Genomic DNA, 12,837 nt, shown 5'->3' on the forward strand with positions numbered 1-12,837 from the left:
AGCGGAAGAGTGTCTTCAATAGAGGACTGATTTCTCAGTTTAAAAAAAGGGAGCAGAAATGCCAAAGCAAGGTAATAAGGACACCTGGCTGGGAATGTAAACTCCATAACCCTACCAGACTTGCCTTTGCCTTGTGTCTCTGTAGTTTTACTGAGAGGAAAGAGTAAATGAAAGCTAACATTACTTAGAAATGATGTATTTTAATGGATGAGAAAGAATAATATAATTAAAGATGTGATGACTTTGTTCAAATTGAGAAAAAAAAAAAAAAACAGAAAGACAAGACAGGGGCCAGCAGGTGGCATGGTGGTTAGAGCACTAGATTCCACAGGGCTAACCATGTGGTTTGAGTCTCAGACCTGACAGCTTGAAAACACAGTGTGTGTGTGTGTGTGTGTGTGTGTGTGTGTGTGTCCAAAATCCCAAGAGGATAGTGGAGGAGAAAGGACTGTGGCATGGCCAACTCCATTTGGGGGAGTGCTTTCTCACTTTCCCTCTCTCTGTGTCTCTCCAGTGTGTACACACTTGATCTAAAAAATCTAAAAGAAGGAAAGACAAGGCAAAAAAGTCACTGGTTAAAACACGTATTTGTTACAGTTTATCCTTAGATATTTATTATAGCAATATTTTTCTCCAAAGTTAGGCATAGGATAGAATCTGGGGTATAAGACTTGCTAGGGGGCCAGCAGGTGGTGTGGTGGTTATAGGCGCTGGACTCCCACATGGCTTAAAAAGACTCTTGCTAGGGTAATCTCATACCATACTTAAAGCAAGCAACCAGACTGTATATTATAATCAATCAGTACCAGTTTGAACCGCTAGCCAAGTGCAAGTATATCCATACATATCATGATCAGTTCAAGCTAGAAGTGCTTATCACCATTTAGTGTTCTCTCTCTTCCAAATGGAATAAAACTGATTCTACTATATTTTGATAGAGTTTGGTTAGAAGAGTTAGAATTTTTGTTTGGGTTTTTCCATACTGTAAATAGTAATTTGGCATGATTTTGCCTTCAAAGTTTAAATCATATTGAAGGAGGCTGTGTAGTTAAGAGAATTTGGATCTATCTAAGTGAAGAAAACAAAAAAGAATATATTTGATTTCTTTAATCATCATCTACATGAGTGGTCATGTTTTATCCTCCAGAGGAAACTTTTCTAACTAAGGGAACTTCAGTGTCTTACAACAGATGAAGTTCGGAGTTGTGTCCTCTGACTTTCCTCTTCTCTGCTCCTAGCCCTCTCACCTTGCTAAATCTAGATGCCATAGAACCCAAAGCTGGACAGAACTGACCGGGGCTGGTCATCTCTACATCACCAATTCCTGACAACATCTAGCACATCAAAAGTACCCAGTTAATGTTTGTCACATCACACAGAATCAGTGCTATAGACATATCTACACACAACGGTTTAGGTGGAAGAGCTCAGGGTTCATGCTTTTAAACATTGATCCAAATAAAATCTGTCTTTCAAGCCCATATTCCTTGGCAACATTTAAAAGGGTTTATGTGGCTTACTTTGGGCATATAACGCTAATTTAATTATAAGGACTGTGATCTACTTCTAGACAAATGTAGCTTTTAAGGTGACAGGAAACAAAATGGGATCACTGGCTGGAAACACAGGAAATACGAGAGGGCCTTTATATCTGTGTTCATCTATTACCAAAGTTGTTTGGATTCTCTGCCTGGCTGATGTGTGCTCCAGAAGTTGGTTGCTAAATTGGAAATGGAAAGCTAGGTGCTTTCCCATACAGAGGTGTGTATGTGTGTCTGTATATAGTATTCCTTGTTCAAAGCTTATAGTGGAGTTGCGAGCAGGCAAATTAAAGGAAAGAAATCTATCCTAATGACATCTTTTTGCTTTATAAAATGTTTTTAAAGTAATTTTGAACTTGTCACCATTTTAAAAAGTTAGAATATTTCAAGGCCAGCAGGTGGCATGGTGGTTGAGAAGCTGGATTTCCACATGGCCAACCACAGTTTGAGTCCCAGACCACGTGTCTTGAAAATCATGCTAGATGTATGTGTGCCAAAATCCCAAGCAAAGAATGGGAGAGAAGGGATTGTCATGTGGCCATCCCCCTGGGGGGTAATTTCTTTCTTTTGTTCTCACTCTCTGGTCAGTGCATGTGTCCTATTGCACTCAGTCTCTCTCTCTCTCTTTCTCTCTCTCTTTATATATATACACACATACACACACATACATACATACATATACACACACACCGAGATTTCCAGTTTATCTTGAAAGGTCAAAGTTCTGACAGGACTGTCATCCTACCTGCTTCTTAACCTATGGTTCTCAAATTTGGACTTTAGACCAACAATAGCAGTATCCCTGGGGACTTGTTAGGAACTCTAGGGGAACAGCCAGCAGTGTGTTCTTTAACAAGCCCTTCAGATGATTCTGACGCACGCTTACTTTTGAGAGCCCCTACTTGCGACTAGAATTAGCAGAGCTGGAGGGTATTGTACACGTTCCATCTGAGCTAGTCCGCTAGCTCTGTGGTCATCTGGCCTTTCTGAACATTTGAAAGATTTCTCTTCTCTTCTCTTCTCTTCTCTTCTCTTCTCTTCTCTTCTCTTCTCTTCTCTTCTCTTCTCTTCTCTTCCCTTCCCTTCCCTTCCCTTCCCTTCCCTTCCCTTCCCTTTCCTTTTCTTTTCTTTTCTTTCTTTTTCTTTTTTGGTTACATGAGGATCACCTAGAATAAAAGCATGAGATTTTCCAAGCTCCATTTATATCTCTGAGGACCCAAAGATCTGAGGTCATTCAGAGATCTTTAGGAATCTTAGTACCATTCCGTAGGCATATCAGATCTGACTTTCCATCTTCCTTTAGCTCCTGCCCATGTGACTGTTTGGGCAAACTCAATTAGTCCAAACAGATAAGGACATATTAAAGTCTTGGGAGGAAGAGAGCCCTGGTTGAAGTCCCTAATGCATACAAGTAAAATGGTTAGATAAAGCTTTATTTAATTATATTGCAGGCGGGAAGAGAGTCACAAGTAATCTTCGTGCATTGAGTGTGTGTTTTTAATGAACTTTTCAGAATGTCTGTATGGCTTCTGCCAGTTTGTCAGACAGCTATCAATTACTCAGTCTCACCCTAAACATAAACAAGCCACCATTTCATTATCAGGGAATATCTACTGAAGCAGACTCTATGTGTCACTCAGTCTTCTAAATAACTTCCAAGCAGGAGTCCCACATGGAGGTATTCTCACATCAGAATTCTATTTTACTTGCCAATTTTCTTATTAGATATAGATGTCTATGACTCTTAGATCAACTTTCTTTCTTTCTTTCTTTTTCTTTTTTTAATCTCCTTTAGACTCTAGAAAGAATGTTCAGCTTCCTAAAATAATTATGAAGTAGTATTACTAGGGCTCATCAAATATCTGTGTCTTCTGTATTTCCCAGCTCTGACACAGATAGGTGGGGTCGAGGGGCTGATGCTTAGTAATGGAGTGACGAAGGAAGTGCTGTGTCTCTTCTGGTCTGAGGCAGGTAAGACAGGGTACCTCTTCTCCATGCCTTCATCATGCTTGCTTCGGTAATGGAGGAGGATACATATTTGAGGTGATGGGGCTACAGAATGGAAGTAGCTTGGGCCCTTGATTTGCCATCTGAAAGACTGCCATGCAGGACATCTGCCTGACCCATATGGGGCTCTGACATGAGCAAGAATTAAGCCTTCACTGTGTTAAATTTTGTGAGACAGAATAACCTCTTTCCTGACTCATGCACACTGTCCTAATTCTGAGAAACTGGCTTAGTTGAGGACCGTGCTGAGACTTCAGTGCAGGCCAACATGAAAGAAGCAATTTAGAATGCACATATCAATAGAGCTGGCCCTTGAAGGGAGGTATCAGTAACCTACTTGACAGGGGCCGGAGGAGGCTTTCTCTGGACTGCGTCAGTATCCAAGAACATGTAGCAAACAGGCAGGACACAGCATCAGGATTATCTGGGCAGTGATGATGCGAGATTTTATGGGAGGTTTCCTTGTGGTTCAGGATAATTTTCTGGAGGCCGGTCCCAGTTTGTTGCTGGGAGAACAGACACCGAATTACATCTCTAGAGATTGAAGGCCGGGTTAAGAAGGCAGGGCCCCAAAAAAGGAGTACTGAGGTTAATTGTAGAGTTTATGACCCAGAAGTAAAAGTTGGTGGTGGGGGGAGATACTTAGGAACTAAAAATGATACCCAATTTGGAGTTTGGATAGCCAGGCAGATGGGGCTACCATTCTCTGAGATAGTGCATATGGGGTGAGGGATTTAACTGGGTTTCTGTTGAGTTTTGAGTATATATGGGACATCTGAATGCCAGTGGTGGTGCAAAAGGGCGATTTGGAGTAGGCCGTGGCTCTCCTATAATTCGAATGAGCCTTCTAGTTGGCTGATTTCATACATCATTGTAGTAAAAACAATGTAGGTGGTATGCAAAAGTAGTTTTAAGACAAGCTAAGCCCTCCCCTTCCACCCCCTTGCATACTGTTTTTAAACCTCTTCTACACAGAAATTCTGGGGCCTCTACAAAGTAGAAGTCGTTTTTAAGCAGTTGTGTACATGGGCCTAGAGGTCCGGAGTAACTAAGTCATTAACCTTTGGGGTCATTAGCATAAAGGTGGAAAAAGAATTCATGGTGAGAAGAGAATGGCCCAAGGAAAGCAAATCGAGTGAGAAGATGACCTAATATAGAAACACGATGAACAATGCTGATACTGAGAGCCATGTGGACAAAGAGGAGTCCCGGAAGTGCTGACAGGAAAGGGAGAGAGAATGGTGTCTTGGAAACCAAGGCAGGGAAGAGTTGCATGGAAGGGAGAAAGGTCAGACTCCTCTAAAGCACAGAAGAGGTGGACAGGAAGGTTGGCATGGGGTGGGGTGGGAGTGGGGAGTGCACGCTCTCCTGACTCTCACAGGCTGACAGAGCAGTAGAGTTCTAGGAGAGGAGAGCCCTTTGCAAAGCAGGGCTCCATTTCCTTCTGCCTGAGCTCTCCTGCTCTATCCTCTGTTGACACAGGCAGGCATGGGGCAGCCCTTAGGCTCCACAAAGATAACCTAATAACAGCTTGGCCAGAACATCCCATCCTTCCCAAAGCCCACAAAGAGACTTGGATGGTGAAGCAACCACTTGCTACCAAAACAGCAGTTACTGCCACCCCCCACTCAGGATCATCAACAAGCTGCCTGCTAGGTTGGTTGATATGCCTTTTATTTAGCGTTCTGTTAATTTGCTAAACACTGTTTTGGTCTATGTGACTGTAGAATATAAAAATGCAGTAGGTGGTTTATAGGAGACAAGTTGCAAGAGAACGCTCAGTGCTCTGAGCCACACACACAATACCTACCCTCCGAAGGGCTGGATTTTCCCTCGGGCTACTGGGGAGAAGCTAAGCGAGGTTCCCCATCCTCTTTACGGCTCTCTTTGACCTGCTCCTCCCCTCGGCGCCGTGTGGTGGGCGTACAACTGTTGCAAGTAGGTGGCACAGCTGTTTGCTTTGACTGCCTCTGTACCTCAGGGATCCCAGCCACACAGTTAACATTGCAGGATGAAAATGCCATTTCTGCTTTAATAAACTCACCCTAGTTCTTTGTTAGAGGGAAAAAGGGGAGGGGGGATCCCACCCACCACGTTGCCAGCTACATGTCACTGCTCAGAGCACACCACAGTGGCTAATGTTTTCCAAATTCTCCCTTGCATTGGAAATGGAGACCATTAGAAAAATATTGGGATGGTGTGAAGATTTCCCAAACACCTGCCTCCCACCTCTGATGCACATATGCCTGGTTTCTGCAATGCATGTAGCTTTTTTTTTGGGCCATTCGGTGCATTTTCATTTACAAGCACATGTATATTTTATAAGCGTATGTGTACATACTTCTTGGTGATTTACTTGTAAATTTCCTAAATGGGGAAGCCACACAAAGGTCGCCAAGCTGTGGACTGAATTAAATAGCATTTCCTAATAGGAAATAATAAAGCAGGCATCAGAAATGTATAGGCAAGGGGGAAAATGCATTTTCAACCAGAAAGTTATTGAGTGTTTATAATCAAGGAGCTGATTCTGTAGAGGAGGGGAGTCCGCCCTCCACTTGCCTGTCAAATAAATCATGGCATGCTCTCAAAATTGTCGCTCGGAAGGGCTAAATCTTCCAGCCTTCACTCCTTTTTGTCCTGGTAAACAACACAGTCACACATCTTCACGGACACACCTGTTTCTCCCTCCTCCTTGCCTGGTAGCATCTATCAACATATATTTCATGGGTAACCACGGATGGCACTTTGTATTGAGTTGACTTGAAGTAGGATAGACTTCTTTTGCTTGACTCAGAAATCAGTGGCCTTTCAATTCCCCATGTAGAGGACCTCTGTCAATCAAAGAAAGACTGCCATTGGCTTCTTGAGATTTTCCTTATATCATTAACTATGCTGTTATTATTATAACTCTGTGAAGCAACAAATAGCTCAATATGGGATAAAGAGATGCGTAGTATCAAAGAAGTTGGGAACTGGAAGGACCCTTAGATTTCACTTCTCTAGATAATCTGGAAAATTGACACCTGGTAGCCTATAGTCATCCTAACAATTGCTATTTACTTAATACTTTTGCCTTTAGATTTTAAAGTTAAAAAAATTTTAAAACAATAGTCAATTTTTTTTGGAGTAGAGGTTTCTTGTTTATTTTTTCTCAAAGTTTGTGTTTTGTTTTACACACACACACTCAGGAAACGTTTCATTCATTCACTTACTATTTTAGATATTTTTATCATGTACTTACCAAGTTCCAGTTATCATTCTAAGTGCTAAGGATAATTGAATGAGCAAAAATTATATCATCCATACATACCCATCAATCTTTCTTGGAGTTCTTTTTGAATTAAAATTAAATTTTTTGTTTTGTTTTATCTTGTTCTAGAGAACACCATGCTTGAGAGAGAGACAGAGAGAGAGAGAGAGAGAGAGAGAAGGGGAGAAGCATTTTCCATGGGGGTGGCTATACTACAGTCCCTTTTTTTCTTTTCCATTTCTCCTTTAGGGATTTTGGGCACACTTTCACACATACCTGGCATGTTTTTCAAGCTACTGGGTCCAGAATCAAACCATGCAGTCAGTCTTAATGACCACACCACTGGCTGGCCCCAAATTATGTTTTATAGGGGTATTAGCCAGTAAAGGAACAAATCAACAAAAAGATCATTTTCAATTTCTGAGGGCTCTGATTAAAATAAGACAGGGTTATGTGACAGTGACTGAAGAATTGGCTGCTGTAGGTTGGGCCTTCAGGGAATCCATCTCTGTGTAGATGACGTTTGGTCCAAGAACTAAAGCATAAGAAGGAACCAGAAGACAAAGAGTTGGGAAAGAAAATTTTCAGGTCAAGTACTACTGCACATGTGTGGGGCAGGACTAAGGTTGGCAAGTCTGAAGGTAGATGTGGACTGAGCTGGGGGAGAGGGGTATGAGAAGAGGTCATAGAAGGGTAATAGGGTCCAGATCATCTAGAAACTTTTAGGTGAGAGACACAATTGGAGTTTTACTTTCCATGTGACAGGAATCCAGGGGCAGAGGCAGGGTTAAATGAGGGGAAAAGATGATGCTGGCCGAGCTTCTGGAGGAATTGTAGGGCTCATGAGGTCAGTTCCAGTGGGTTTGCAGAGCTGAGTGTGGGCAAGGAATGCTTCCTTAAAGTGAATCCAAGATGCTCCACACAGAAGGCAGGAGGTGGATGGCAGGCAGCCAGAATCAAAGATGTGACATTGCTAGAATTTTCTCTGAAGAGAAATTTCACAAGCTTGGGATGTGGGCAAAAATAGTCACACAAACATCAGAATGCATCTATCTATCTACTTTATCATCTCTCTGTATCTATCTATCATCATCATCTATCCATCCATCCATCCATCCATCCATCCATCCATCCATCTCTCCATCTGTTATTTCTCACATGTAAAAAGGAGATGATGTCCAGAAAGGAGATGATGTCAGAGAGTATTTATTTTCTAGAATTTTTTGCAAAAGGAGGGCAGAGAGTAGCAACCTTTCCCAACAGAAATATATTTATACCTTACAGCGAGAGATTTTATAATAATGGTGAAGATAATCTTTGTCCTCTCAAGTTGGATTCCCTCCAGAGTAGAAGTGAAGACAAAGACTTGGGCACAGGTCTTTTATTTGGAGATGATCCTAGGAACCAGGGAGAAAGTGGACAAGTCAGAGAAGAAAGGAAAGTCAGTAAATAGTATGTTAATAAGAGGGTGACATTGTAAGGAACCAAGAACCTCTGTGGAAGACATGATTCAGAATTATGTCACCAAGGGCCAAGATGGCTAGGGCATTTATTCACTCATTTCCATTCTTTGTTTTTTAAAATATCTACCCAGAACCATGAACTCCCTGGTGCTTCCCATCTGCGTGTCATTTCTGGGGCCAGAGAGCACTTCTAGGTAGAAACAGAGCTGTTGAGAGACATGGCTATCTGGGGTTGGTTCAAGGGTATGGACAGCACATCTGCATGACCACGTCAGAACATCTCAGGGTTAGATGCTGCTGCTCACATCCTGATACAGGTTCCCCTTTATGTCCCTGAGGACCCTCACCCTAGATACAAGATGTTCCTTAGTCTGGTGTGGCTTCTAAAACATGCTGCAGTGGTTTTTGTCTTTTCTTTTTCTTTAGATTTTTCTACCGAGGTCATGTACTCATTGGAGAGACAAAGAGAGACAGAAAGTGAGAAATCACCCACCAGGGGGATGGCCATGTTACAATCCCTTCTCCTCCATTTTCCTCTCAGGATTTTGAGCATGCATGCACATATACCCAGCAAGAGATTTAAGCCACTAGATCTGGGATTTGAACCAACCACAGTTGGCCATGTGGGAGTCCAGCACCCTAACCACAATGCCACCTGCTGGTTCCTTGGTTTTCTTTATAACTGTGTCCATGATTGCTGAGGCTCTGCATTTGAGGGTCACTGAACCTTGGTGGTTTCTCTACAATGCCATCCTCTTCTTTCATGTCAAAAGATGATGGTTGCTTCTTCAGGCTGGAACTTGGATTATAGAGGCACCTTTATAAGACATCAGGAAATTCCCAAAGAGGAGAGTGTGGGAGATGTTTTGGTGAAATGCCAAGATTTCCTTTCAGGACATAGGAACTCATTCTCTAGAGCATGTGACTATTGCTTGTTCTCAGCTAGAAACCTATCTTCAACCAAAGAGTGCTCCCTCAGTCCAGGCTAGACCCTTTCCCAAAGACCAGATTCCAGGCTGGCCTCATAGCCTAGTGGGTAAGGGGGTGCATTCCATGTGACCTGCCATGGTTTGAATCCTGGGCGTGGTGACTAAAAAACATACCAGGTATTTGTTTGTATCCCAAATCCCAAAAAGATGGAGGAGACATGGAGGAGAGGGAATTGCAGCATGACCATGACCCCTCGAGGGGTACTTTTTTCCTCCTCTCTCCCTGTTTCTCCCTGGTGAGAACATGCACCCTCTGGCAAGGAAATATATCAAGTCTCTTTGCCTTGATTAGTGACCACTCTGAGAGCCATCCTAGCTCCAGAGTTCTTTTGTGGGCTGGGCAGAAGCCACAACCTCTCCACTTCCCAGTTCAGCTTCCTTCACCTCCTCACATGGGTTGCTCCCCAAAACACATCCCAGTAAGCCCACTTCACCCAAAGCTCTGTGTCATCATCTCTTTCCCAAGGAACCTAAGGGTCCCATGAGGGATAGCTGTTTCTGTCTTTCTATTTGATCCCCATTTTCCCACCTCACAGCCGACAGATCTGAAAAGTCCCAGTGACATTCTGGGCACTCGAAGATCCCTCAGAGTGCTGTTGCTTTGCTTAGAGTGGCCCAAGAAGGACAGCTTTGTGACAAAGCCCTGGCTCTCATCTCTGTAGAGGGAAAGAACCCTCTACATGCCCAAGGAGTAGTGTGAACAGATGGCACCCATGGTGCCCAGAGCCAGCCAAGTTCCAATGTCTCGTCGAGGGGTGAATTGTTTCTCTGAGATGTTTATGACTGTAGGAGGTTTGAAGTGGCCAGCATACATCAAGACACGTCGACAAGAAAGGACAGCCTACGAAAGGCAGAAGGAAATAAGAAGGCTTTGAGATTTAGATGGAATATTCTTGGGAACAGAAATGAACGATTTAAGGCTTATTTGTTTATGTTTGTTTACCATTTGGTGCCTAGTGTGTTTATGATATAATTTGCTTCACAATTTTAGGATCTATTTTACATACCAATAACACCTTACACTTTCTGTATACGGTACACTTTATCCAGAGGCTGTGTGGGTGTCTATGTAGAAAGGCACAACCTTACACTCAGACTCAAGCTTATCTACACAGTGTGGTGAATATTACACACAGAGAAGGAGAGATATCAAGTCACTCTACTCCCAATACTTTTTTATTAGTGAAACAGTTTGTTGGAGGATGGTAAAAAAATGCAAGAATGTCTATAAGCTTTTATTTTTAAATTTTTAAAGAACTATTTAACTTTATTTTAATTTGACAAGAGATGGAGAGAGAGAGAGAGAGAGAGAGAGAGATTGAGAAAGCAAGCCACCAGGTCTAGGACTTGAACTGCAGTCAGCCATGTTGGAGTCCAGTGCCCTCAACTTAACCATTACCTGTCTATAAGCTTTTTGAGTCCACCTGACCAAATAAGTGAGTGAACCACAATATGAGTTTTCATTTTCTTCTTGCCTCCTACCAGACCCAACCCAGAGTTGGTGGACATTAAAAATCAAGCAATAGGCATTATACTTTATTCAAATATTTCAATTTTATATCTACCAAACATTGATGACTGATTAAAATATCAAATTATAATGTTAAGGAAACTTATGGAAAATGACTTAATAAGTGTTTCAAAAATGCAGTATTATAGGTTGATAATAACAATAAATTCTAAAGGACATCTGAGCTGGCATAGTCACTGAATTTGACTGATGTAACTTGATATGAACAATATAAGATATTTTATTTATTCAACTTCAGCATACCATGAACAGAGACTAGGTTTTATAATAACATCATCAGTTTATTCCAAATGATTTTCTTTTCTTAGACTTTGCACCTGTGTGACCATTTCTGAATATAGTGGATTCTCTCTACCCTCAAATATTTCACTTGGTGAAAAGCTTAAAATATCAAAAATTATGTATCATATTAATATATACTCATGGTGATAGTGTGTCTACTATAGAAATACTGAAACATTCTAAATGTTTATCAGTAGGGGAATGGTTAAATAAATATGTATTTACACTGGACCTGCCTCATTGCCTAATGGTTAAGGAAGTTGGACCCTATAGGGCAGACCACAGCTTGAATTTGAAAAACAGGTACATGTATGTTCAGGATCTCTATAAGATGGAGAAATGAAGAAGGGATTGTGGTGTAACCATGCCCCATTGGGGTTTCATTCCACCCCACTCACCTCTTTCTCTCTGTCTCTCTCTAGTGAATGCAAGTGTCCTCTGGCAATTAAAAAATACACACACACACACACACACACACACACACACACACACAATGTATCCTTGAATAAACCATAAACAATGATATAAATACACATCTTTTGACCATGAGAATATGGCCATGCCACCGTATTACTGGATAATTAAAGCAGATTGCAAAATAGGATAAAAAGTATTATTCTTTTATACATATTTGTGGTTAGACAGGTAGAGCATAGCAAGTATGTACAGAGAAATATGGTATATACAGATATACAACAGAGAGTGGCTCATCAAATGTTAATTGTGATTATTGTTACTTGAATAACAGAATGTCAAGTGACCTTTATTCCACATATACTTTAATAATAATTATACATTATTTTTATTAAAAAAATTGAACATACACAGTAGCATCTGAAGATACCGAGCTGATCATTGCTCTCCTCCTTCAAGCATCGTGTTCATTTGGCTTGCAGGAGTCCCACCTACCTCATAGGCCATTTGCCATTTCCCTTCTACCTCTTCATTCTTTTAATGCTAGAACGGTCCAAGCTCAATATTTCATTCTCCTCCATCTACGTTCTTTCTGACCTCACCCAGTATTACAACCTTAAATGTCATTTATGCCAGATAGTGTCTACTGTCTGTAGGCATCCATATTACTCCTTTTAAGTTCCTGTCTGTTTTCAGGTGGTTGAAGGCTAAACACTGTATTTCCTAGACTCATCTGTACTTGGATTAAGGCATGCAATTAGATTCTGCCAACGAGACGTCCTCGTCTGAGAAGAAGGCAGAAGGACCCTGGAAACATCCTAGGCAACTCTGTCTGGCATATGAGTCCCAGCAATCTAACGTGTTTGCAGCAGCTGGGCTCCACACTTCCTGACTCTGCCAGTTTCATGAGTGTGAGGCGTGCAGTGGTGGGAGTAGTAGCAGTTTCCTGTCTGGATTATTGCTATGATGGAGTGACTTCAAGAAAAAAAACTTCAATGGTGTTTCCTGAATTTTGTTGTTCTAGCTCTACTAACAAATTTGTAAGCTTTTGCCTCAAATACCTTGAGTGGTTTCTGTGTCCTTCATTGAACCCCAAGGAAAATGGTTAAAAATGTTTATCTTCTGAGCAGATTTCTTTGAGCTTTGGGCTCATATGTACAATCAGCTGCCTACTCGACAACTCTGAATTCACAAAAGGCATGTCAACATTTTTTTTTCTTTTTTTGGAGAGGTTTTGCTATAGGGCGCATGCACTCTCCAGAAAGACAGAGAGAGACAGAGAGACAGAAAGTGAGAAATCACCCCCCCCCAGGGGGGATGGCCACGCTGCAACCCCTTCTCCTCCATTCTCCTCTTGGGA

Source organism: Tupaia chinensis, unplaced genomic scaffold (genome assembly GCF_000334495.1).
Source record: "Tupaia chinensis unplaced genomic scaffold, TupChi_1.0 Scaffold148822_2, whole genome shotgun sequence".
Taxonomy (NCBI): domain Eukaryota; kingdom Metazoa; phylum Chordata; class Mammalia; order Scandentia; family Tupaiidae; genus Tupaia; species Tupaia belangeri.